We start from the raw sequence: 8,109 nt of genomic DNA, 5'->3' as shown, positions 1-8,109 counted from the left end.
CCTAAATCAAAGACACTCAACCTAAAATAGCAAAACTTAAATCATATTTAACACCAATTTTTCTTGTCTGAAAATCCCTGCACTATAGCGATTCTGACGGTATATGGGTGGAAGCTAGGCTGAAGGGGTGATGGTTTGACATGGTGGTACCCCTCAAATCTCTCTTTCTCTTTCTGCCATTGACAGAAAGAGAACTGAACGGTTAGGGTTTGGTTTTAAGAAAGATAGAGAAAATGGCTAAACTTGTCAAAGGAGAAAGAGAAGCAAAATTGGAAGGGAAGAGAGAGCATCTGAAATTTGAATGCGTAAGGTTCGCATAAAACTTAGGGCATGTTTGGTAGATTGTAATGATGATTACATAGGAATAAGAATAGATATTACAAGGAATGAAAGATGTTGTAATGTAATAATTATTCATATTCAGTTGTTTGGTAACCCTATAGTAATAGAACCCTGAATCTGTATTCCACATCTTTCGTACAACATCTTAAAATGATGTAATGAAAACTTTTTAAATCAAATTGCCTAAAATGCCCTGATTATAATAAATACATTTTTTATAAAGATTACTTTAATAAACCCAATCTTGAATGGAGACCAATAATGAAAATCTTTTTTTTTTTTTTTTGGTTTAATAATAAAGTGTTACTTTCATTTCATTGCATTAAAACTAACTTGTCTTCTTCTCTCTTAAACAAGTTTTGCTTCTCTACGTGTCCAGGGGTGGGAAACTGGTAAAATCTTCAATGGTCATGCTCATGTCTCACACCTATAAAAATTTTCCCAACAAACACTATCACTATTTCATTATTCTTTCAACATTAAATACTGCCAAAAACTAAATATCTCAGTTTGAAATCTCATTCATTCATTTTTATTAATGTACGTTCTTTGTTTCTATTAGGAGCTTAGGAGAAAAAGACTAAATCTTAGACCCTGCCCCAGTATATTATAGGTATCTTTTTTCCCTAAAATATATATATATATATATATATATTTGGCTAACAAGAACTAGTATTAACAAGACTAAAAAGGAGAGTTGGCACTGCTACCACAGTGCCTTAGGTATACATAACAAGAAGTATCCTAGAACAAAAGCATTTAAACATTTAAAAAACTAGACTATGAGCCTAGGAATATATTGAATAACACCAAATGAACATCAAAGCCAACTATAGTGCAATGCCTTCAGGCATGACCTCAAACCAGACCTAACACCCCACCATGTTCCTAGCTTTTTTAGCTAGAGCATTAGCAAAAAAATTATAAGTACGATGCACATGAATGAAATCAAAGAATAGAAAAGATGAAACTAAGGGATAAATAACCGCTGAAAAGTCTTAAAATGCCTAAATTATATCAAATTTCAATAACATAACATCCCATTTACCTAAAAAAAACACCACAATCATCCAAAATTCTTAGGAGCCCCGTGTTCAGGTGGGATAAAAAAGAAGCATAAATGCAAATTGAATTTTCCAACCTTTTTCAGCCACTAAAAAGTCACCATTAATAAGGCCTTTCACCCATTATTCCTTCTCAACATCTAGCATACTCAAGAAAACATCTATTAGTTCATGTTGACAAGCAATCAATTTAGTTGCCCTGTGACGCTCCTTAGTTGTAAGGCCAAGTAGTTTCAGTAATTCCTCATTGATTTTGGACCAGCTTTCAGCTGCTAATACTCCAATGACTCCCTTGCTAAGGTTATTTGATGCATCCTTTAACTGAGCAGCAAGAATGATTGCAACTTCTTTCATCACTTCTACCATATTATCTTCACCACTTTGAATTCTTCTTTTCTTTTTTCGAGCATTCTGGTCTTCCCCGTTACTGCTAGAGGTGGTAATTTGTATGTAGTCCACATCTTCATGAATATCATCTAATTTGTCATAATTTTTCTCTACTTCTAGTTCTTCAACATCTGCAAGTGCTTGAGAATCTGTACCAGTAGCATGGTCTTTTGCATACACAATGCAAAGTTCTTCATAGTGTGGAAATGATTTGTTTCTACAAGCAGCTGCCCCCTTATGACTCTACAAAACAATTAACAAAAATATGAAAATGGCAAGATAAAATTAAATAAATTATGTTAAACCAAAATAGATAAAATACATGGATCTATAAGATGGTGAACTTTTAACTGCACATATGCATCCCATACATCATTTTCAGCAACAACACACTTCCTCAGAATCTCCCATCCAAACCCACTTGTGTTAGGCCCAGTCAACATTTCAACGATAACTTGAAGGCCTTACCCGCGAGATACTCGCGAGAGACAGCTGTCTCCACCTGTCCTGACTCTTCACATTCCAGCATGTGCAAGGCACATGCTTCACTTCGCAGGAAGCTAAGTCGCGACATACCCGCGAGATTCCTTCAGCTTCCAAATTGCTTAAGTCTTCACACACTCTCTATCACACACCCCTTACATCAATTCCCACAACAAATACAGGGTATAAACAATTGATAGTAATTACAATCAAATTTGGCACGGAATAAAAGCCAACAAAACACATAGCTGTAAATCACAACTTTACAATCTCCCCCTTTGGCTATTCCGTGACAAAACCCTAAAACAGACTCTAGACTTAAACGTGAGTTTGGGAACACAAGCAAAACTCACTCACACCTAATTCTAGATTCTGATAAGCTCTTGAAACATATGAACAAGTAACTCCTGAAACACAACAACAAAATATTATCATTGTATGCAGAAAACTTGAAAAACATATAGAGCAATAATAGCATGCTCAAGCAAGATGAAATAGATAACACTAGATCATGGCAAGATCAAAAAGGTAATCACTATACACAAGCAATTACTATGCTCATTCACACAAGGAATGAACATCCGGATATGCAAGATGATAAGCTCATTTGTAGAGAACCATTTGCAAATCCAACACTCAACCAATGCAAAATACTCGAAGTATTTGCATCTAGGAACAATCCTACTAGGGCACAAGAGTGTTCATCACTCAACCAATGCATAGAACGTATATGCATCTAGGAACAATCCTACATGGGCACAAGAGTGTTGTAGTGAAGTAAAATGTGTGACATTGAACTTCAATAGCACAAGCATAAAGGCTGCATAAACAAAGTACTAAATATGCATGGCACATACCATAGAAGCCTACAAATTTGCAATGAAACAAACCCTTAAAGCTTACAAAAGCAACATGGGTACATGCAAATTATGCTACAAAGCATAGAGAATATCACAAAAGAAACATCTGAAATAATACTTAAATAAAGCATAGTATCAAAGCTTTAAACCAAAAGCCGTAAAACAGTTATAAAAACTAAACAATACTGAATAAAAACCGTCTGAGAAACCAATAACCAATGTAACTAAGATGCTAGACTATGCTCCCCCTAACGCTGTGCAAGCTCTTCTCTAGCTCCCCCTCAGAATTGTCTCCCCCTTTTTGACCGAAATGGCCAAAGGGTCAGAACTGATCTGACTCTGAATCCGAGCCATGCGCCATAGATAAGTCTTGTACTTGAGAAGAGAGTGCGGTGATCTGTCCTTGAAGGTATGCAAACTGGTCCGCGGTGTACTACACATGGGAGTCAAGCACCGTAGACATCTGATCAATCTTAGCAAGCAACTGATCAAGTTTGCTTAAGCCTTGTGGTGGAGTCGAAGATGATGGCTGTGCAGTGGACTCAGGAGCCGAGGTGAACCTGTCAATCTCTTCCTCTGTATCTTCACCTTCATCTTGCTGAACCTGTCGTGGTGGCGGTATGGTATGCACACCGGTCTTAGAACCCTTGATGTGTGCAGTGCTCCTAGTCAGTGTATGACCACCAATGGGATAGTCCCTCTGAACAACCGTGAGGCCTGGGCAGCTTGAGCTTTGCCTTGGCAATCAGTCCCATGATCAAAGAGGGGAACGGCATCACAGTTCGTGAATTCTGCTTTGTGATGCTCTTCTTCAGGACATGCATGATATGGCCACAGATGTCAATCTCCTTATGTGTAAAGAGATCATACAAGAATCTGGTTCTTGGAGCAGAGAGAGTGGTGAGATTGGTGATCGGATAGAGATTGTGAATCATCACATAGCTTAGTGTCCTCATTTCTGGAGAGAACTTGATGGTGTTCATGGATGATTTCTTCGGTTCACCACCAAGGAGTTTAATCATTTCATAAGTAGAACCCAATCTGTCCTTATAAGCAACTGTGATTGGCTGAGATGGAGGACGAGTTTCCAGAAAATCTTGAATGCTCTCTCTTGTAATCACAAACTCCTTGTGTCTTACCCAGCATTCAATACATTCGCCGTTGACAGTAGCATTAGAGAAGAACTCCTTGATAATCTCTGAATAGACCACTCCAGTCGGGTTCAGTAACTTAGTCCAAGTTCTATCTTTGAACACTTCGGGGATGAAAGTGCCCTCAAGAGTCTCTAACTGGACTACCCGTTCCATGATGATTGTCTTGTCCTTGTAGCAGTCATTGTACTTCATATCAGCTTCTATAGACTTGAAATGATCAGACTCAGTTCGGGCTCGCTTTGAGGTTGGTTTCTTCTTAGCTGCATGCTTGGTGGGAGACATCTGCACAATTTCACAAGAAAAAAAATGCACAAACACAAACCAAAAGACAAACTTGATTAAATCCAAGTTAGTTCCAAAACAGACTGAAAATATAGCATGGTTGACTCTTAACAACATGCTTAACAACTTCAACCTATAAAGCTTAACCTCCATGCAGAAAATTAAGAGGCAATGCAAGTATGTGCGTCTGTGTGCATGTGCTGATGAGTGTGTGCGGTATGAGATGCATGAGGGTGCCTAAAGTGTGCCTAGTTGTGTGCTAAGAGTGTGCAACATGAGCAAAGTGAGTGAAACACACAATCAATGACCAAACCAAGTACAATAACGTCAAACAAGTGAAAGTCCATGGATTGAAATCACTTGATTCCATTTTGGCACAAAAATGTCACTCGGACATTTTGTCGAACACCTAACATGCACAAATGCAAATATGACATGAATAATGCATGAACATGGAGAAAACGTGCCTAAATACACTTTAAAATGCCACAAGGGGCCAACACAGAAGTACACACAACAAATGGGACACAGCCCAATCAAAAATTTTTAAAAAGGAGCACCCAATTTAGAACACTAACCCAAAGATTCGAAAATCCCCAATTATCAAAACCCTAACCAAAAATTCTACAAAATCTAAGTAAAAACTTAAAAAGAAATGATTAACAAACATACCTTGAGGAAGAAAATGTAGAAAAAGTGCTTGGATTGAAGGGGTTTGAATGGAATGGTAATTTTTGGGTGAAAGAGTTCGAGAGAGGTTGAGCGAGGGAAGTTTGAGAATTTTGAAAAACTGTCACATCAGCTATATAAAAACTGAAAACACGCATTTTTCACGGGTTAGGGAGTGGCGAGACAATCGCGAAACAGTCGCGAGAAGAGCCACTGAAGCACAAAAATTTCGTGAGAAGCATTAGGTCGCGAAACAGTCGCGAGACAATCGCGGTAACTTCTGTCTGAATTCTGAAAAATCCAATTTTTAGCCAAACAGCATTTCGCGAGAAGCTTTAGGTCGCGAGACAGTCGCGAAAGTTTCTGTGTGACAGGAAGAAAAAAATAATTCCCTCAACTCCTTTTCGCGGGAAGCTCTAAGTCGCGAGCTTCTCGCGAAACAACCCCTGAACCAGTTTTTTGTGAGGAAACACAAAAACATGCATTTTAATCAAAAACAAAAGACAACAAAGTATAAAATCACTTTCAAAAACAGATAAAACTCTCAAAAATCTTTTTGAATTTGATCAACAAAGATTGAGCATGTGAAAGCTCATTTAATCAAGTACAATCACACAAATGAATATGACATTCATTGAACATAGACTTGTGTGTTGTGTGTGGATATCAAAAATGAGATAGTCCTTAGTCCAATGTGAAGCTTCAATGATCAATTCAATCAAGGCATACACAACTAGCACTAGATTATATGACCTATCTCAATTATAGAAACATGCATATATGACCTCCCACACGTACTTGATAACTATTCATTGAAGCTTTTCATTTGGCTCCATATTCAGCATATCATTTGTAACTTTTGAGCAAAGAAAATCTCATTTAGAGAAAGATGCCTGAAATTTTAGATATTTCAATTGAGGAGTTAGCCTTTGGCTTTTTGGGCATCATACATTTTATTTTGGTCGCTTTCCCTTTTTCCTAGTCAACTACTAGTTTGTGCGACTGACTTTTGCAACTCTATATCTCTTTTCATTTGGAGATTTACATTTAGAGAGCTCTTTTAAGCAAAAATTTAAAAGAGGGAAGATATATAGGCATGAGTCTATGCATGTCTCAAGATCAAAAAACCATTCACTAATCATTCATGACAAGGTTGAAGATCTATTTACAACAGTCACATAGATTTTAGAATTTCTTCTACAATGATATGAGTGCATGAGGGACAAGATAAGCTCGTTAAATGCACAAGGCCATAAGTGCAAAGATACAAGGCAAAACATGCTTCGAGACAAAACTCAACAAAGTGATCAAACTTTTTGGATTTTATAATTTTTATGAGTTTTTTGAATTTTTTGAACACACTCAAAACAGAACAGGAAAAGAAAGATCAACACATAAAAACCAACCAGGAAAAAATGCACGAAAAAAAAAATGCAACAGCAAATGACCCTAAGCATTGAAAAAATTTATGCATGGACATGTTACAATGCTTATGCATGAGTACCCCTCTTCACCCACACGTCACGTGCGTTTGTGGTGATATCCTTAACGGATTGGGTATGAGAATTTGGACTGTCAAACCTTCTGGTGAAACTCTCTAAGCAAGTGGTGAAGGCACCGATCATTTTCATCACACCGGTATCACGATTCTGACTTCTCGGTTGTTCACCACCCCAAGACTTCATGTCATTTCTCCTTCCTCGTGACCGAGGTGCGCTTGAATTGTTATCTGATCTCAGCTTTTAACAATTGGGTCTAGTATGTCCATGCAGTCCGCAGTAATGGCACACATAATCCGTTCTAGGACTCCGTTGTGATCTTGGGAGAGATCTTCCTCTGGTTTCATGTTTAACCACAAATTGATTTCGGGGCTTATTCACCATTCGTTGCTCAGCCATATTCTTCTTCTTTACATCCTCAACTTTCTCAAGAATGGGCTCTTCTACAACCGTCTCGTCTGCCTTCACAAACTTCACTTCTTTGGTGACTTTTACTGATGAGCTGCTTCCTCCTGTGTATCCCAACCTGACTTGTCTGAAGAAGGTTTTTGTGATGAGATAACATCATCTAACTTCTGGGATGAGACTCTCTCTATCTTGGCATGAGCTTGCACTAGCTCTTGCTCAAGAAACCTCACCTTCATATAGGCTTCAGACAACTCGCCATTTAGTGTCTCAATCTCACACTTAGCTTCTTTATATCTGACTAAGAGACTTCGGTAATCTTCCTTAGCTTTCTTCATTTTCCTTACAGCTGCCTTGGCTACTCTGGTATACTCTCCCGACTTCTCAAGTAGTAAGGAGTAATTTTCTTGAAGATTAGCTGTATTCTCTTCATCTTCAGCGTCTGATTCTTCCACAATCCCAATAGACTCTGAATCAGAATGCTCACCAAGCTCCATCACAAGTGCGCCCAAATCATCCGATGACTCCACATGAGCAATGGTCATGAATGCGGAGTAGTTTCCCTCTCCGTCACAGCTCTCTTCCGAGTTAGAATCAGAAGAGTCTGAATCACTGAGTGTCGTGGCATAAGCTTTGCCTTTTCGCCTCAAAAAATTTGGACACTCCTTCTTTAGATGTCCATGGCCATTGCACTCATAGCATACAATTTCTGAAGAAGGTTGAAGCTCCCTCCCTTCTTTCCTTGTAAACTCTTTCCTATCACCTCTTGAAGATGAAAATTTTCCTCTGTTGAATGATTTCCCACTGTTCTTCATCTTCAGAAATTTGCGGAAGTTTTTCGCAAGAAATGCTACTTCCTTCTCCACCCCATCTTCTTCGGAGGAATCATCCATCCTTTCGGTGATGGTTTTAAGAGCAAGTGATTTACTCATCTTATGGGAAGGCAGTCCCATCTGATATGTTT

The sequence above is a fragment of the Quercus suber genome, unplaced genomic scaffold (assembly GCF_002906115.3).
Source record: "Quercus suber isolate HL8 unplaced genomic scaffold, Cork oak 2.0 scaffold_57, whole genome shotgun sequence".
Lineage (NCBI taxonomy): Eukaryota > Viridiplantae > Streptophyta > Magnoliopsida > Fagales > Fagaceae > Quercus > Quercus suber.
Note: the sequence above shows the minus strand (reverse complement) of the source record.